The sequence below is a fragment of the Streptopelia decaocto genome (assembly GCF_964273445.1).
Source record: "Streptopelia decaocto genome assembly, contig: HAP1_SCAFFOLD_59, whole genome shotgun sequence".
In the NCBI taxonomy this organism is placed as follows: domain Eukaryota; kingdom Metazoa; phylum Chordata; class Aves; order Columbiformes; family Columbidae; genus Streptopelia; species Streptopelia decaocto.
The window spans coordinates 106852-126450 of record NW_028116288.1 but is presented as its reverse complement, the minus strand read 5'-3'; the positions used below and the strand labels follow the sequence as shown (position 1 = coordinate 126450).

The 19599-nt window shown below is 52.2% G+C and overlaps 1 long non-coding RNA gene across 2 annotated transcripts; it reads left to right on the top strand.

Moving 5' to 3' along the window:
* Positions 1-4405: 4405 nt before the first annotated feature.
* On the top strand, positions 4406-11035 carry LOC309452273. Of its 2 annotated transcripts, XR_014186496.1 has the most exons (4): positions 4484-4503; positions 4655-4849; positions 6519-6802; positions 10808-11035. It is a non-coding gene; the product is annotated as an uncharacterized lncRNA (long non-coding RNA). The 2 variants fall into 2 exon arrangements; XR_014186497.1 differs by lacking the exon at positions 4655-4849 and having other exon boundaries at positions 4406-4503; positions 10808-11028.
* Positions 11036-19599: the final 8564 nt, after the last annotated feature.

Sequence of the window (19599 nt, the reverse complement as noted above, 5' to 3'; positions counted from 1 at the left end):
TGAAATACAGGCGAGCTCAGCAGGCCCAGTGACCTTCCAGCAGGGCTGCACTGACCAGCGCCTGCGTCCCCGCTGCTGTCACCTCTGCCTGGGAGCTCAGGTGCGGCTTCGGAGATCCCCCAGAAGAGAGGGAACTACAATAAAACTTGCTCCTTGCAATGCATTCATGGCCTCTGGCTCTTCTTGCGACATGCCTGCATATTTGTACACATACACTGCTTGCTTACAGCACAAAGCTGTGCTTCTCTGAGGATTTTTCAAGGCCTGTGAGTTCCCCACAATCCGTTTGGTTTCTCCCAAAGCCTTCCTAATGCTCATTTAATTCCCAAGATTTCCGTGCTATAGACATGCTATAATTCAGTTCCACATCCTAGCACTTAAAAGCACATCCTCCTTCTTTGCTGCCTCAAAACCAAAACCTATTTCACTTCAGCATGAGACCCTCCGATATTTCATTTCTACTTCCTGCCTTTAACACACTCACTGCTACACTTACACTGCTCTCTTCCCGCATGCCCACGTGTCTCACAAACCCTTCCTCTTCCCCTGCAGTGACGGGACTTCACCCCAGGAGGTGAGTGCATCCTCCAGGCTCATGGATGCTTCCTGAGGTTCACCCAAGTGTAGGAAGTGAAGGAAGGAAAGTGCAAGGTCAGCTCATGTGGATGACTGAGTGCAGCCACCCCAGCAGTGGACAATCCCCATCTGCCAGGCTGAGGCCTGCACACAACATGGAAACACTTGTTATCACCCTTGGTTTGCACAGGAGGTGCCTTCCTTCCTGCAATCTGCCCAGGACAGTCCCCTTCCTCAACCTCCACCCACAGGCCTCAACTCTTTTCCATTGCTGGTTTCAGATGTGGTTTTGAGGCTCCACTGAAGCCATCAGCCATGCCCTTGTTTCTCACTGACATCCCCAAACATCTCTTCAGACCTACACATGGCCAAGCACTGCTGCTAAGGGTCTCTTGCTCTTCAGAGGCAGCCTTGAGTGTTTTGGATCTCTTATAAAACATTGTCTTTTTATGACCCTCTGTGTGGAAAAAGTAGTCACAGAAAAGCACTAAATATGTCTAAATCGATGCCGAGTGATGTCCCGGTAAGATCCAGGTGAGCGACCCTCATACCTGTGGCTTCCTGGCAAGAAGTCTGTCTGGAGAAGGGGACCCAGCCTCTGCCACTCTCTGGAGAGGAACATGAGCCATGTCCATGCAACATGGGGACAGTTAGTGTGACTTTTGCAAGACCATCCTTTATCTGAACCACTTTGGATGTGTGATTCAGGATGAGATATCATGCCTTGTTGCCAATGCCCTGAGTCGCTACTACAAAAACAGGGTGCTATTTTTTTATTTTCTTTTTCATAGATCCAGCCACTTTTAGACAGATCACAGAAACACCTGAGGGATTATTGATGCATTATCACCCACCAGCTTTTCATCTCAGGAAATGGGATGCCAGAGGCCACGAGCAGGTTGTTTTGGGCACTGTCATGGGATTTGGGAAACTGAAGTGTCCTCTCTTCTCCCTCTCTCCTGGACACCTAAACAGGAATCACACTTCTCTGGAAAAAAAGCTTAGGTGTTCCCAGGAACCTCAGGAGATGTGGTACAGTGATTCCTGGGTTTAAGAAGCTCATCAGATGTCTTGTCTCTTTTCCTTCAATTGTGACTTCAATGCCCGGCTCATTTGTTGATTCCGTACATGGATGCTGACATTTACTGATCAACCTGCTCTGAAAGAATTGACAGGGTAGGCTGTTAGTTTGGGAGGGTATAGAGAGTAAAAGAGAAGAAATTTGCTTTGAGCACATGAAAAGGGAAGCCCAGTATGTGGTCAGAGTTTGTTGTTGTTGTCAGTTTTGTGTTTCTGTTGTCTTTAGTTCTGCCTTTTTTTTTTAACCTTGATGATGTTATCCACAAAGGAATGTGGACAACCCATTTCAACTTGATTATCTACTTCGCTAGTGTGACCCTGTGACTATGTGAACATGGGGCTCTATCTTTAGTTAAAAAAAATATAAATGTACATGCAGTTACTTGTCTTTCTGACCTAAAACCTTCCCTGGTGAAAATGCAATGGGGCAGTCCTGGAGGTGCCCTCCTACCAGGAATGGGGAATGTTCCCATCCCTTAGAAAATCCTTCTCTCCCTCATGACCTGCATGGTGTTTTTGTTTGGGAAAACCCTCATTATTGTGCAGGTGTCGGCAAAACAGCATTTTCACATCCAAACAAAGCTCTCAAGGAAGCAAAGTCAGAAACAAAACTTCAAAGCTCCTTGAAGTGTTAATGGGCCCCACTGAGGCCTGTTACTGACAAAGGCTCCCCAGGGATTCGTTGGAGGCTGTGATGACAGGTGGGCCAAGGCCCTGTGCAGGTGGCTCTGATGCTCAGAAACTCCTTGGTTTGCTTTCTGAAGCAGAAAGGAGACCCATGAGCTCCAGGCAATGGGAAGGGGGATCCTGTCCCTCACAAACGGCTCAGGGCTCTTCCTGGGACCGTGGGATGTGGGTGTGCAAGGCCCAGGGAAGGACAACACTGGTACAATAACTTCCAGCTTCCCCGTGGGGCTGCAAGGAGGCAGCGAGGCCCCAGTGCCATGAGGACAACACGTTTTCTCATCGGCCTCAGTGGCAGAGACAACTGCCCTGGCCAAGGGGACGAAGACCTGGGTTCTATTGATGCCTCCCAGCCTTGCCAGCGCCCTTTGCCATCTCCACCACAGGCTGCTCGACACCTACACCTTCCCCTCTTTCCCTGCAGGCTATAGATGCTCATCTCGCTTCCCCACCTGCTCTCACCCCAGCATTTCTGCACCTTCACTCATGTGTCTGCACCCTCACTGGCGGTTCTTTGGAACACAAACCATGGGCTGATCCAGACTACCTCTGGGCGACCTCTTGCACCACAGCAGTGCCCTTCCAGTGACATTTCTTCCTCCTGATATTCAGTCTCTATCTTCCAAGTTGCTCTTCTTGCCTTTTTTCTCCCTCTCCTTTGTTTTCCCACTACCATGGAAAGCTCGACTATCTCAGAAACTGCCCTTCAAGCAGGGAACCCAACCTGTCAGGCTTCTTGTGGTCTTTCACCTCACCACACAGAAGTAACCTCACCGTGATCTTGTAAAACCCATGAGTGCCTTTCAGCTTCTCTGGTAGACATGACCATATACCAGCTGCTGTCCTGTCATGTGCTCAGGCAGAATGGACATGACAGCCCATCTCCAAGTCCTCTTCGTGGATAGGGCCTGTCCTAGTGCAGAGGTTCTTTCCCAGCCATGTCCCTGCTGCTGGTCTGTCACCTCCAGAGCCAGAACTGACCCCATGGTCCCCTCCACAGCCACAGGCTTTTTACTGGATTATGAGTTTCTGAGACACAAATTACCTCATAACACCAAGCCCATCATTCGCCCAGTAAGGAAGGGGTCTTAGGGTTAGAGTTAGGGGTTTGTCTTAAATTTTAGGATTAGATTTAGGATTAGTATTTAGGTTTACATTTAGGCTTAAGTTTTAGGATTTGGTTTAAGGTAATGGTTGGATTAGGGTTAGTGTTAGGGGTTCCGGAGTTGTATTAGGGGTAGAGTTAAGTTTTGGGGTTGGATGCTTCGCGTGCTTCACCATATGTAGAGGCGTTCCTGGGGCCATTATGAATATGTAGCACCTTACTGTATTTAAGCACACCTCTTATTGTTAAAAGGTGTGAGTGTTGGGCGGAGCGAATCCCCCGCACACCCAGCGCTGTTTGGCTTATGCTCTAATGAACACGTGTTTAAGGAATACAATTAAGGAATTGGATTAAACGTTGTTTGTCCGTAGAAAAAGCCTAAGTTATATATTTCAGTTCTTTATTTGGCAAAAATGATGTAATTCTGTGCAGCACAACCCGTTGTCTTTATCTTTCCACCTCTTTCTGGCATTAATAATGACCAGATAAAACCGATCAGGACAGATACTGAGAAATGCACGTGGCCCATGGTCTGTTACGTTCGTTAGAGCTGCTGCTGTTTTGAGATTCCAGGAAGCGGAAACTTCTCTTCAGCGACTTTAAAATGGAACCTGTTCTCAGCAGCCAAGACTTTTCCTCTGTGACAGGACAGAACACTCCAGGTGTGGAATCCACAGGCCCTTAGTGCTGCTGCAGCCAGCGAGTGAGGTGACAGCGAGCGCGGACACCGTGTGACCGCGGGACGTGCCGATCGCACTTTGTGCTGCGGGTTCAGCGGCTGCGGAGCGGGGGAGGGAGAAGTTTATTTGAGAGCCGAGGCTGATCTTCAGTTCAGTGGATTTTCCACTGCACTGAGCCACCATGACGGCACGGCTACCCAGAGACTTTTTTATTTTAATAATGGTTCAACTCAATCAGATTTCGTATAAAAACTTGGTGGGTCATGCGAATAATGGGACAGCTCTGGCGGGGTCCTGCCGGCAGCGCGGCTCGCCTCGCCCGTCCCGGTGACGCAATTTCCGGCAACAGCGCTGGGCCAAGCGGAGGCTCCTGAGCGGGTCCGGGGGGGCGAGCAGCGGGTCCGGGTTGGCGAGCGGCGGGTCCGGGGGGGCCGAGCGGCGGGTCCGGGGGGGCGAGCGGCGGGTCGGGATGGGGGCGGGAGAAGCTCCCGCTGCCGGGGCGCGCACACAAAGGTCCGTGTGTGAACAGGCCCTTGGAGCCCCCGGTCCCAGGAACCGCAGGAGCTGAGCCCACAGCTGCCGGCCTGTTGGTGCTTGTGCAGGGGGCAGCGCAGAGGCCGCCGTGGGAAACCCGGGTGTCCCCAGCACGTTCCTGTTGGAGCAGCACGTGGCCTGTGCAGCTTCGTGTGGGACAAGGGAGGCGACTGTGTCCGTGTTGACTCAGGTCGGTGCAGCTGCGCTTGGATTTAGAGCAGTAACCCTGGCTGGCTGAGCCTTGGGGGTTGTTTATTTCTGAGAATGACAGGGGTCTGTTCAGCAGGTCTTTAATTGCTGTGCACTTTTACCCTGACAAGAAGGATTCATTTTCAGTGTTATTCTTTCATCGTAGCTCTCTCCATTGTACGGGTAAGTTTTCCCGCTCTCAAAGGTTCCCTCTCCATTTGGTGGTTGAATTTCTCATTGTCTCTGCTGCCGTTTGTTTTCCTTCTCCTGCAAAGTGGGGTGGAAAAGAGAAGGCAAAGGCTCCGCTGCTTCCAGGCGGGGACTTAGTTGCTTGTAAAATGCATGTCTAGTTCATCTCGAGGAAGACAGAGATGAATGGTGTTAGAAATCAATAAGCTACGTCCTGTTGGAGGGACAAAGTGTGTTGGATTTGACGCCGTTGGGCAGGGCGGGAGGAGCTGCCTTCTTGGGTCAGTGATGGGTGTTGGCATGTATTATCTGAGCTGGAGCTGATGTCTGTCACCACTTGAGCTCTAGAATTACTCTGAGACCCAGGAATCTCCAGTTCCTTTTGGAGCTTTTCCAAGCTGTGGAATCCCCTTTCTGTCACAGGCTGTGACGCAGCCCATGGAGAAGGGGGCACTGTTTGAGGTTCCTCAGTGTGTGCGTTAGGGAGGCGTCGTTCTTGGGCTCACACTGGGCGTTATGAGGAGACGCTTTCACATGAGCTGAAGGCAGCTCTGGGTACCCAAAGCTGTTAACCAGTGTTAACAAACACTGCTGCTGAGATTTGGGGATGACGGCACCAGCCGGTCGTGACGAGCGTGGATGTTGCTGAACCGCAGACACCGTCTCGTCCAGGCTGCACAGCCAGAGCGTTTGAAGGGCGGTGTCCCAGCTTCCTTTGCTTGCAATGAGCACTCGTGTTGGGATTTGCTTTTTAAGGAGGGTGCTCCGCTTGAATCTTTTGCGTTGGGGTTTGTTCTGTTATTTCTGCAATGCCATGAAAGCTGAAGTGCAGGAGGTTGAGAGCTGTTGGAGCAGAGAGGAGCACGTCTTGTATTGCTTGGATTTTTGTGGGTTTCTGAAGGAGAAAAGACTTGGATCAGTTGGACCCCAAAAGGACATTTTGTACGGATACGCAGGCATGTCACAAGAAGAGCCAGAGGCCATGAATGTAATTGCAAAGAGCAAGTTTTATTGTAGTTCCCTCTCTTCTGGGGGATCTCCGAAGCCGCACCTGAGCTCCCAGGCAGAGGTGACAGCAGCGGGGACGCAGGCGCTGGTCAGTCCAGCCCTGCTGGAAGGTCACTGGGCCTGCTGAGCTCGCCTGTATTTCACGGCTTCAGGCAGGCGCAGCCCCCACTCTTTCTCACAACAAAGCAGGAATCTCAGACACAGTGATAAAGTGCCCAGAGTTTCTCACAGACTTGTGTTATCTAATACAGGGGTTCTACTCATCAAGCACACAGGGTCAGTAGAACAGTTAGTGTGATGTATGTGTTTTTTCTACAGACATGTGCAAGTCACTTGAGCGTATTTACATTTAACTAATTACCTCGCCAAATCTTTCGCTATATCCCCATACAGTGTTTTGTTCCAGATTTTCCCTGGTGGTTTGAATGTGTTCTTCTTGTTCCTGAAAAACTAATTTATTTCCTTTCCTGCAGCCCTGCCTTCCAGGAGAAACAGCTACAACGCTCTCCCTGTGTGCTGCAGCCGTCCCGGCCCTTGTGCTGAGACCGAGCACATCACTTGCACAAGTACAGACTGTCCTGGTCAGCGCTGCCGAAGCTTCTGCAGTAACGAGCGTGGTTGGGAGATGCAGCGCACGAGCTGCTGTTGTGCTTGCAGGGAAAACTGGCTGCTCTCGGTGTGGGGAGAGCAGGAGGATTCGTTTTGTTCCCGCCTGAGCTGTGGTGGATGAGGAGGTTCTGAGTGCCGCGCAGGATGGGTGAGTGTGTCTGTAGATGGAGATGTTTTAAATTAGCCAGTGTCACACGCTGCCTGTAAAAGTGTCTGTGCGATCCCTTTCTACAGGCAGGTGCAAGTCACTGGAGTGTATTTACATTTAACTAATCACCTTGCCAAATCTTCCGCTATATCCCCATACGTTCCACCCCCTCGCTCAGGTTCTTGCTTCTGCTGGGGCAAATGAAGCTAGAGTTGTTCATTTGTGCTTGTGAGGTGTAGCACAGAGCAATTTACAGGGGCACACAATAAACACATACAGAAAAAGGAAAAAACATATTTCTGCAATAATCAGGTGTCCCATTCATCTTGCCAAGGAATTACACGAGTTATTCAGCCAGGCATTATCAGTAGATGGTTTCACTTGCTGCATTAGTTCCAAAGACGTGAGATGTCGTCACCTTCCAGTAGTACACACGCTGCTGCTCCAGCTCCGTCAGCTGGTGTCACTCTGGGTTTAACAACCTGCTGTGGGCTCATTGCCCACACAGACTGGAAAGTCGTGGCCTGCACTTTTTCAGATTGGACTTCAATCGGATGGTGAGTCTGTGACACCAATAACATTGTTCCAGAGCTGTCTCCTCTAGATAAAACACAGGTGTTCACTGAAGATACCTGAACTCGAGAATCTGGTATTAGCAAAGGATGTAATATAAGAGGAGGTCAGGGTACAAAACCATACAGCATTCTCTGGAGTCGTATGAATTTTTACATCTAGATCAATAGGCTGCAGTCCCACTTCACAATCCATTGGTGTGAATAATTTCATTTCCCCTGTAGTTGGTGCTGACACTGTATCCACAGCAGTGTATACATATTGCCAGGCCCTAGATGGGGGTACGTGGCCAATATAATCAACCTGACAGGTATTCAAGGCCCACTGACCCGGTTTTACCTTTCCCCATGCTCTTAAATGCAGATGTGTACAAGCAGCACAATGATGTGAGCATGTTCTACAAGTATACAACAGCGAAGGGGTTTGATTGTGACCAGTGTCCCATGCGTGTGCAGCATAAGCTGATCCATGTCCACAAGCTATATGCACATTTAGAGCTTGAGCATGCAGCTCAGCAGAGGTCACATTATCTGCTTGCTTACTGGTTTGGGACTCAAATGAATCAACTTTATTGTGCTCTGCTATTAACCCTTCACAAGGGGACTCCTCCTCCACAGAAGATGTAGGGATGAAAATTCTCCAATGCCCTAAAAATCCTAAAAAGGCATGTAATTGTTTTATTGGAGCTGGTACAGGAAACTGCTGCACTGTGTGCTGTTCTTTATCTGGTGTTTCTCTAAGCTGCCTATGCCAAACTATTTCTAAAAGTAGTACAGTAGCACAAGGGTCCTGCGTTTTCATCAGAGTAATTGCCCAGCCTTGGTCCTGCAAAAGCACCTTCAAAAATTCAGCGCTGCACTGGTGGCCCTGGGAACAGCAGATGGCTTCTGGAGGTGGTGACATCTCCTGTGAGCCCAGGAGTGCTGAGCCCATCGTACAGGGAACAACCTCCCTTCCCTGAGCAGGGCAGAGGACCCAGGGGTCCAGGCTGCCTGTTCACACTCCTCTCCTGCCCCAACACCAAAATATGTTCCTTGGGGGATGGTTCTTACCAGAGCCCCGCGAAGAATTTGTTTCCCGTGGTGCCTTCAAAACACAGGGTACCCCAAGGGCTGGCACTGTCTGCCCTTCACCTCACAGAATCACAGAATGTCAGGGATCAGAAGGGACCTCAAAACCTCATCCAGTGCAGTCCCCCCATGGAGCAGGAACACCCAGATGAGGTTACACAGGAAGGTGTCCAGGTGGGTTTGAATGTCTGCAAAGGAGGAGACTCCACAATCCCCGTGGGCAGCCTGGTCCAGGCTCTGCCACCCTCACTGAGAAGAGGTTTTCTTCTCATATTTAACTGGGACTTCTTGTGTTCCAGTTCGAACCCACTGCCCCTTGTCCTGTCACTGGTTGTCACCGAGAAGAGCCTGGCTCCATCCTCCTGACACTCCCCCTTTAGATATCTGTAAACATGAATGAGTCCCCCCTCAGTCTCCTCTTGTCCAGCTCCAGAGCCCCAGCCTTTCCTCACACGGGAGATGCTCCACTCCCTTGATCGTCTTTGTTGCCCTGCGCTGGACTCTCTCCAGCAGTTCCCTGTCCTGCTGGAACTGAGGGGCCACAACTGGACATTGGAGTAGAGGGACAGGAGAACCTCTCTGACCTACTGACCACCGCCTTCTAATCCACCCCAGGTACCATTGGCTTCCTGGCCACAAGGGCCCAGTGCTGGCTCATGGTCACCCTGCTGTCCCCAGGACCCCCAGGTCCCTTTCCCCTACACTGCTCTCTAATAGGTCATTCCCCAACTTATACTGGAACCTGGGGTTGTTCCTGCCCAGATTCAAGACTCTACACTTGTTATATTTCATTAAATTTCTTCCCACCCAACTCTCCAGCCTGTCCAGGTCTCTGGATGGCAGCACAGCTTCCAGTGTCAGCCACTCCTCCCAGCTTGGTGTCACCAGCAAACTTGATGACAGTCACTCTATTCCATCGTACAAATCATTGATGAATATATTGAATAATACCGGCCCCAGTACTGCTCCCTGAGGCACTGCACTAGATCCAGGCCTCTACTGGACTCTTCCCCACTGACCACGACTCTCTGGCTTCTTCCCTTCAGCCAGTTCACAGTCCACCTCACTGCCCGATCGTCCAGACCACTCTCCCTCGGTTTAGCTGTGAGGATGCTATGGGACACTGTGTCAAATGCTTTACTGAAGTCAAGACAGACCACATCCACTGCTTTATCATAATCTCTCCACCACGTTATGTCCTCATAAAAGTCAATGAGGTTGGTCAAGCACGACTTCCCCTTGGTGAAGCCATGTTGACTGCCCCTAATGACCCCTAATCTCCTTGATATGCCTTGAGACGGCACCAAAGATAAGTTGTTCCATCGTCTTCCCAGGGATGGAGGTGAGGCTGACCGGTCTATAGTTACCTGGGTCCTCCTTCTTGCCCTTTTTGAAGACTGGAGTGACATTTGCTTTCCTCCAATCCTCGGGCACCTCTCCTGTTTCCCAAGACTTGGCAAAGATAATGGACAGTGACCTAACAGTGACCTCAGCCAGCTCCCTCAGCACCCGCGGGTGCATCCCATCCAGACCCATGGATTTATGGATGTCCAGATTGTTTAACTGGTCCATAACCCAGTCCTCACAAACCAGCCTCCTCCAGCCTCATGGGGGAACACTCCACTTTCCCCTAATCTGCCCGTATCGGGAGGCACGTGGCAGGTGGGAAGGAGGTGTCCTTTACAGTGACACCCCGGGTGTCTGTGCTCCCTCAGTCACTCTGCTCATGGCCGTGGTGCAGCCAGAGAGGACCCAGGCGTCCGAGTGCTGGCACAGCAGTGGGAACATGGACACGGACACACACATCCACACGCAAGCGTAACTTTGCTGAAGGGATTTACTGATTATGAGAGGGAAATGGCCCAGGGCTCCCAGGGGATCAGATGGGGTCATCCAGGAATGATCATCTCCTCATGCCGCTGGAGGGGGGACAGGACACGGCTGTCACCATCAGTTTCAGTTCTGAAATCAGAGCCCAAAATGAGACCTCCAGTGTCAGCTGGGACATGAGGGGAGGCTTGTCCCCACCGTCTGTCTCAGCAGAGACCCAGGGAAAGGGATAAGAGTTGGAGCCCTCACTCAACCCAGGACAAGACTTGGTTCTCCTGAGATCCATGTGGCACCCAGAGCTCTTTGGCCAGTGTGTCATTAGCCTTGGATGCCCCTACATCTCGCAGAACCCTGCCCAGCCCTCAGGGTGATCCTCGGGGTCTGTATGGCCCCAGAGCCCCTGCCTGGCCTGCACGGTGACCCTCTGGGTCTGTAGAGCCCCACTGGGTGCAACAGAAGTCATGGGGGCAGCTCTGTCCAGTGTGGCCTGGGAAACAGGTCATGGACAGTCCCCTCTGTTTTCTTTTCTTAGATCCACGTTCTGCCCACACAGACAGCCCAGAAATGCCCTGGGTTCCAGGACCCTTCGTGGGGCTGGAGATGCCCTGATGCTGCTCACCTCGAGTTCAAGAGGTCGCAACAGCGTGTCCTGCAATTCCAAGTCAACATCTGGAAGATCTGGAACCTGGCGTTTCTGCTGCAAAACATCATCCACCCTGACAGACAGAGGGAGCTGGGGAGAAAGGTTGGGTGAGGGACACACTTAAGTGCATTGGGAGGCAGGAGAAAGGGATGGGGCCCTTGGGGAAGGGGACTCCAGGGAAAAATGGGGTATGTGAGCTTGTGTGGTGGGCACAGAAAGCAGTGGAGGTCCTGGGGAAGGGGCTGTGTCCTGGGGTATCCTGGGGTGCACTGGGGTGTAGTGGGTTGTGATGGGATGAGCAGGAATGCAATGGGAACCTGGGCAATGGGGCATCCCTGGGAAAACACTGGGGAGCAGGGATGTTCTGGGGGGTTGCCGGGGGTGCATGGGAGTGTACTGGGGCACACTGGCATGTTCTGGGTCACACTGGGATGCCCTGGAGTTTTTGGCCATGGGAGGGAGAGTGTGTGGCAGCAGAACTTGTGACACCTACCGCAGCCCTCTTCACTCGCCCGAGTTTGAGTAGCTCCTGTAGAGAGACCATGAGACCTCACTGGTCACTGGGCTGTCCCAGTCCCAGCAAGGGAGGGGAGGACCAAAGTGCCCTCCAGTTCCCCAGACTGGATGTCCTCCAAGTACACCCCACTACTTACACGCAGGACAGAACCTCCACTTGCTTCCAGCAATGTTCCTGGAAATGCCTATGAAAGAAGAGAAAGGGGTTGGTCTGGGTTGGAGACAAATGGGGCTGTGGGTGGGACACAGGTGACACCAGCCCCACCCAGGCCCGTGGATTCTCCCTCATCTGAGCCTGAAAATCCCTTCTGCTCCCCCCAGCCTCATTCCTCCAAGTTTCACCTGGGATACCTGTTCATGCAGGGACCAGGGCTTGGATTGGAGAAAAGGATAACATGGGAATTTGGGGCCTCCAAGGAGAACGGTGGCTGGGGGGGACCCAGAGACAGGGCACTGGGGTGAACGAGCAGAACCCAAGGGACCGGGCTGGGGGTGTTGGAGGGACAGGACTGCATGGGATGCAAGTGAGGGGTAAAGGAGTTCAAGGGGAGGGGACACGGGGAATTCAAGTGAGGTTGGTGGTGGGGGCAGGTGGAAGAGGACAGCAGAGGAACAAAACACGGGGATCGGGAAAGTGTTTGGGAGGTGGTGTTCAAGGAAGGGCATCTGGGGACACTACCGCAGTGGACAGTATGAAAGGCAAAGGACGGAGGGGAAAGATGGAAAGAAAGGCATTGGCATCCATCAAAGGGAGGGCATTTGGGGACCCTATATAGGACACAGAGGAGATCCTGAGGAGGACATACCTGAGGGGCCCAAAAGGATGGGATGGGGTGGCCCAAAGAGGAGGGGTGTGGGGGCACCACGACAAGAAACCGGTGGGGGCGCTCATTGGAGCCTCACCTGCGCATCCTCCGGGGTGCACAGCAGGATGGTGAAGAGCAGGGCCACGCTGAGCACTGCGACCTTCATCTTCCTCTGCGGTGCAGGGAGTCCTGGGTGATGCCGGAGAAGGTGAGGGCACCTTTATCCCTCCCAGGATGACTCCTTGCCCCTCCCAACCCCTCCAGCCCCCAGGGCAAAGCCAGGCTTGGCAGAGACACCTGCCCTGGCCACCCAGCCTTGGCACAGAGTCACCCCCGCCTTGAGCATTGATCCAGCTGCCTTCCCTGGCATCAGTGCAGCTTCCTGCATGGGGCAGCTGCACAGGGAAGGGCCCAGTCATTCATGGTGGCGAGGGGGGACAGGAGTGTGTCCCTGACAGCCAGACACCCTGTGGTGATGACGCACTGCTCCAACTCGAAACCATCCTGCAACAGCCCCAAAAGCCAGATCCCCCCACCTCCCAGTGCCCCTCACCTCCCAGCACCACCATCTCCCAGTGCCCCTCAACACCCAGGCCAGTCTTTCCCTGTGGAACCCCCCTCAGAGATGACACCAGCCTCAAATCTGGGGTCTCTAAGCACAATTATCTCTGAGCCCTTTCCAGCCCCTTAAATAAATGAGGGGCTGGGAGTTACTCCTCTTCTTGGGGCACCAGGGACCCCAGGATTAGGGAACTCTGGGAGGTGGAGGGACAGCTGGGGCAATGGGCAATATGGACAGCTGGGGACTGGGATCCTCAGTCACTGGTGGCACTGACAGTGGGGAGCACTGATGAATCCTGGGCTCTGGGAGAGGAGGGCTGGGCTTGGGAGAAGTGCTGGGGTGGTGTCAGTGCCCAGCTCCTGCCCACCCCATTTCCCTTGCACTGCCAGGCCCCAACTGGTCCAGTCTCCAGTCACAGCTGAGAACAGAGCGGAGGGAACATCCCCTGCCCTGGCTCTCACCTGCCCCTGCCTGGGGTCACTGTGCCCTCCCAGACAACCTGGGTCCCACTCTGCAGAGCTGATCCCACATGGTGGGTCCCAGTGTCCCTGTCCCCAGCAAGGCTCTGGCTCCAGCCCCGTCCCTTCCTGGGACGTGGCCACAGCTCACCAAAGGCCCTTGTCCCCACCGAGTGTCCCTTCAATGTCCCCATCCTGGGCCCAGGCCAGCGCTGTCCCTGAGCAGGACGTGCCCATCCAGAGGGACGTGATGAAGCAGGCGCTTGTTCCCAGGCAGCCACTCGGAGCTAATTGCGGGACAGAGCTCTCCTGGCATGAGGAGGGATGTTTGCTCCCACAGCGGCTCTGATAAGCTCTGTTTGCCCAGGGCCCATGGCACAAGAAGCCCGTTCACCAAGATCGGTGCCTCACAGAGTGACAGATCAGGGGATCCAGGGCAGTTAAAGCAGCCTGGAAGCCTGGGCTCCCCCAGCCCTGGCAGCGGGCAGAGCCCACAGAGAAGGGCAGTGCTGGGGCAGCGGGGAGGAGCAGGTCCTGGGGCACCCGCACGCCTGGGGCTCCCTGGCTGCCCTGGGCACAGCTGGAGCCCAGAGGCCGGGGGGTCCCAGGGGAGCAGCTGGACAGCCAGGGTGCCGCTCTGCTTCAGGACAGCCTGTGGGCAGGGGAGTCCTGCCGGAGTGGGGCTCAGAGCAGGGGGGGATGGAGCTGTGTCCCCAGGGGCACAGCCTCCCTGCCCTCTCCCCCGCTTGCCTTGCAGCTCTCCCTGGCTTTTCGGGGGGTGGGGGGTTCCCTTCACTGCACCCCTGGCCCAAGCATCCCCATCCTGGGGGCCCCGGTCAGGATCCTCTGGGCACTGTGGGGCAGTGTGAGAGTGGGGGAATCGGTTTATTACTGCAGTCTGAGTGGGCTGCTCCCCGGGCGACCTGGATGTTGAGTGGTTTCCATCACCAGTCTGTGCTCACTGACTGGAGCAGAAGAGGGATCTCAGATTCCCAAGACCCGATTTCTGTCCCCTGCAGAGCTGGCAGCCCTTCAGGGACATACCTGCTGTTTGTTCTGATATTCTTCAGGGGCTGACTCTTGGGTGTGTGAGCATCTCCGTGATGTACTTTTACAGCCGTGTTCTCCATACAAACAGCAACCTCTTGCCACAGCACAGCAGCCTGTTGGAAAGTAAAATGTGGGAAAGCAAGATGTGCGGTTCCAGCCACCTGGATGATAAAGGAAGATCAATACTAACATGACCATCTGGATGGTCAAAGACATAATAGTAACATAATAATATATAAAAGGCCTTGGACAGATTATTTTGAAGTACGTATCTCATAATTGTAAAAAGTTATAGCCCAGACTGGTGAGAATGGTATCTCGGGCTGGATAACCACCCCCAAGTGCATGGGATGTGTGAATGTCCTTGGGCCTGGTCTGTGAATGAGTGGGAACATAACTGAAACAAACATGAGTGTGGTGTGTGTTTAATAACAATTATTGAAAAAGCATCTTATGTCACATCTTAGTCCAGGCCCGTACCTGTAAATCCTATAAACTGTCACTGGCTAATAAAGAGAGGGTCTCAGCCTGGCTCAGCTCTCTGCTCGGCCCGGCTCTGCGCTCCTTCCTGAACAAGATCTGACTGTACATGCGTCTCTGTCTGCGTCCCGGTGTGCATTGTCCCAGATGGGTTTACCTGTGTACTGCCGGTTGCTCCTCTTCCATTCCTGTAGCCTCCCTCCCAGGGCATTTGCATGGGTCATGTAGCCTCCCTCACATGCATCCATGAGTCAGTGCAGAGTTAAAGCAACAGCCATTTCACTTGTGCAGCAATGTCCAAAGCCAGCTGGATGGCTTTCACCACTGCAAACTGACGATTCACCTTGTCCTTTGGCAGTTTCTGTGACTTGTCGTGTGGGACTCCACACAGCAGCTTTCCATGTCCAATGTTTTCTCACAATACGACAGGACGCATCTCTAAACAGGGCAAGTTGCTTCTCTTTTTCTGGTAATTTATTACATAGTGGGGCCTCTTCATCATGCATCTCTTTCTCTGGTGACACTCCAACACTTCAGGCCTCTGGCCAGCCCAGGATCACTTCCAAGATCCTGGGGCCATCAGGGTTTCCCATTCAAGCCCATTGCATTAGCAGGACAACCCGTTTGCTCCATGTAGCATCAGTTGTAGGACGCGTAGAGGGGACCCTCCCTTTGAACATCCAGCCCAGCAGTGGCAATTGGCGTGCCAAGGTGAGTTGTGCTTCAGACCAACCACTTCTGAAGTGGCTTGAAGCCCTTCAGATGCCGTGTATCTCTCTTTTTCAGTTGGAGTGTTGGGCCTCCGATCCTCTGTACCCCCACTCCAAAACCCCAGACACTGACCTCGAGTCTCTCCTGGTGTTTTCTGCCCGAGGCTCCTGGTGGCTCCTTGGTCCCTGGCTGTGGTGTAAAGCACGTTTTCTCATCTTGTCCTGTCTAGACTGGCCCAAGGGCACGAACTATCTCCCATTTAATTTGCTCAACAGCTTCTTGATTCTCAGGGCCCCACTCAAAACCATTTTTCTCCTGAGTCACTCGGTAGAGAGGGCTTATGACCAGACTGTAACCTGGAAGATGCATTCTCCAAAAACACACAACATGTAAGAAAGCTTGTGATTCTTTTTCATTAGTTGGTGGCAACAAATTTGTAAATAACAAATTGATCATATCCAGTGGGCTATGACAATGCCCATCTTGCTATTTTATTTCTAAAATCTATATCTCTTGTGCAGGTCCTTTGACCTTTATTTTATGGCAAAACCAGCTTCCAGAAGAATCTGGGTTATTCTTCTTCCTTTCTCAAACACTTCCTCTGCTGTATTGCCCCACACAATGACCATAGAATCATAGAATCACTTTGGTTGGAAGGGACCCTCAAGATGGAGTTCAAACATTAACCAAACACTGGCACCAAACAGTGTCCCCGAGAGACTCATCTCTGTGTCTGTCCAGCCCTCCAGGGATCGTGACTCCAGCACTGCCCTGGGCAGCCTGTTCCAATGCCCCACAGCCCTTTGGGGAAGAAATTGTTCCCCAGATCCAACCTCAACCTCCCCTGGGCAACTTGAGGCCATTTCCTCTGCTCCTGGCGCTTGTTCCTGGGGAGCAGAGCCTGACCCCCCTGGCTCCAAGCTCCTCTCAGGCAGTTCAGAGATCAGAAGGTCTCCCCTCAGCTCCTGTTCTCCAGCTGAACCCCCCAGGTCCCTCAGCCGCTCCATCACACTTGTGCTCCAGCCCCTCACCAGCTCCGTTCCCTTCTCTCCACTCGCTCCAGCACCTCAAGGGCTTTCCTGTAGTGAGGGGCCCAAAACTGCCCCAGGATTCGAGGTGTGGCCTCACCAGTATTGAGTTCAGCTCCACCCTTCTCCCTCCAACCCCTTTTCCTCCCCTTTTGTGCCTCCTGTGCCAGTCTCTCAGTCTCTGCCTCCATCTCTGGATTTCCTATAAGGGGGCAAAGGAAGATGCATCTCCTCATGTCACAGAAGAGATGTGGGGTGGTTGCTCGGGCTCCAAGCCTATAAACTTATGCAAGATGAACAGATGAACCAAGTGTTCCCACCACAGGAGCAGTAGTACGTGCACTGTTCTTTTTCTCCCCTTTCCCTTTGTAAAACAATGGGATACCTCACTGCGGGTCAAAGCCCGAGGAGAAGAACCATGCTAAACAAAATTCCACAGCCTCGCAGAAGTGACCGCAAGAAAAAAACAAACACACCACACAAAAAAACATGGAAACTTCCAGAAGTGCTTTCAGTCCGGCTCAGAGAATGTGGAGGGAGATGGCACACAGGCAGGATTAACTGCACTTTAGGCCAACCTGGTAAAGTCTCTTCCATCTATTTGTCAAACCAGCAAACTCGTGACATTTTACTTTTCCAATACACTACTGTCACAAAAACATGAGCACAGCTTTTTATATACCACTAAACCAGCAAATGGGATCTTCCTGAATCACACCTGTAATGTTAAGTGGTTGTCAAATGTCATCCACCTGATCCATGTCTATCTCAGAGGCAGCCTTGACCTCTCCTAAGTCAATATTCGTCAATTAGGACAGTGATACAATTCATCAGCTCTTTTCAAAATAACTTCAGAATACAAATAATGTCACAGCATATTTAAATATGATAAATAATTCAACACCGCATAACTTAGCTCTCTAATAGATAACACACAAAGCAGAAGCAGTCAAAATTAACATCTTCCAGGTGACTGCTTGCTCTTTGAGCAATTTCAAAGCAAATATTCAAGTCAATTGCCTTAAACCTTTTCACAACTGATCCACAACAGATCTCTTATTTGTAGTCAATGTCCCATAAAGATATAACCTTAGCCATAATCCATAAAAATAACATGTAACGTCAGTGAATACTCTGAGCCATTTACAGTTCCCATGAACCAGTTACTGGTGTATTTTTATTTGTATTTTTTTCATGCAGATAAAACCAGACAGGCTTTCTTTGAAGGAAATGTAGGAATCTGTTTCACCATTGGAACAAAACTAGCGACACCTTGGTTTCACTGGAAGTCAGGCAAACCTCCCATTGACTTCAAAACCTAAGCCAGATTTTTACCACCAGCCCTGGATTCCCAGCTCGTGCCTCATAACAATCAGTTTTCCTCGCACCCTCATGGACAGAGGACTGAAACAGAGCACTATGTTATTTTCAGACAAGTGACATGGGCTGCTGGATGGTTTTGGAAGTGAATTGTGATTGGGAAGCACAGTGTAGTAGCTTGAATTACTGTGGCATGTAACAGAGGATGACTTTGCAGATGAAGGTGCCAGCCTTATGAACTGATTCGTGTCTCACTGTCATAATTCTGATGTCCCATGGACTCAGTACAGGTGATGAGCCCAAAGTGTTCAATGCTGCTGCTGGGCATTTGCTGGTCATATTGTTAACGAGTATGTCATTTCTATGCTGAGCTATTTCCTGTGCTGTTTGGGGCAATTGCATCCTTGAAGAGAGTAGTTATGGTCCAGTGTGTCATGACATGAGCCTGCAATGGGCCCTTGCAACCCAGAATCACAGAATGGACTGGGTTGGAAAAGACCTCAGAGATCATCAAGTCCAACCGTTGGTCCAACTCCAGTCCGTTTACTAGATCATGGCACTAAGTGCCATGTCCAATCTCAGTTTAAAAACCTCCAGGGACGGCAAGTCTAGCACCTCCCTGGGCAGCCATTCCAATGCCTGACCACTCTCTCTGCACAGAATTGCTTTGTAATCTCCAGCCTAAATTTCCCCTGGCAGGGTTGAAGCCCATGCCCCCTTGTCCTATTGCTGACTGCCTGGGAGAAGAGACCAATCCCCACCTGGCTAGAACTGCCCTTCAGGTAGTTCTAGAGAGTGCTGAGCTCACCTCTAAGCCTCCTCTTCTCCAGACTAAACAAGCCCAGCTACCTCAGCCTCTCCCCATAGGGCTTGTGTTCAAGTCCCTTCCCCAGCCTTGTTGCTCTTCTCTGGACCCGCTCCAGCACTTCAATCTCTTTCCTGAACTGAGGGGCCCAGAACTGAACACAATACACAAGGCCAACTGTATCTGGGGCTGCATCCAAAGGAGTGTGGCCAACAGTTGGAGGGAGCTGATTCTGCCTCTTCTGCCCTGCTCTGGTGAGACCCCCCTGCAATGCTGCATCCAGCTCTGGGTCCTCAGCACAGGACAGACATGGACCATCTGGAGAGGGGCCAGAGGAGCCACAGAAATGACCCACGGCTGGAACAGCTCTGCTCTAGAAGAATGATGAATTACATGAGGTCCCCTGAGCTTATTCTTGAGGTAGGAACACCAAGAAACAGAAAAACAAAGGCTGTGCAAAACAAACCACTACACATTGCTCAGAGTTGCTTTTATCTTTGTCTGTGCTCCCCAAATATTCTTTTCCTGCCTCCTTTGTGTGTGGACCTGCTCTCCTCCTATGTCTCCCTGCTGAGTGCTTCCTCTCCCACAATGCCCCAGGTTTTCTGTGGGAGCTTCTACCAGGCCAGGCTGCTCCTGCAGTCTGTGTCTGCCCAGTCGCTGTGCAAACTGTCAGCACGGCACAGGAGAATGGCAGAGGTGCCTGCAGAGCTCTGGGATGTGCTCTTAGTGAGCACCAGCGGGTGCTGAGAGCCTGCACTGCTGGAGGGCCCCACGTTGGGCTCTCTAGCCGTCCTGGCCCTGCTGCTGAGCTGCCTGCACAGTCTGAAGAGCTGGCTGGTGCCAGTGGAAGGAGCGGGGAGTGGATGAGAGAGAGCAAGTGCTTCCCCTGGCAGGAAAGGTTCATCCAGGGAGGCCCGGAGCTGCCACCTGCTCGGGGCGGGG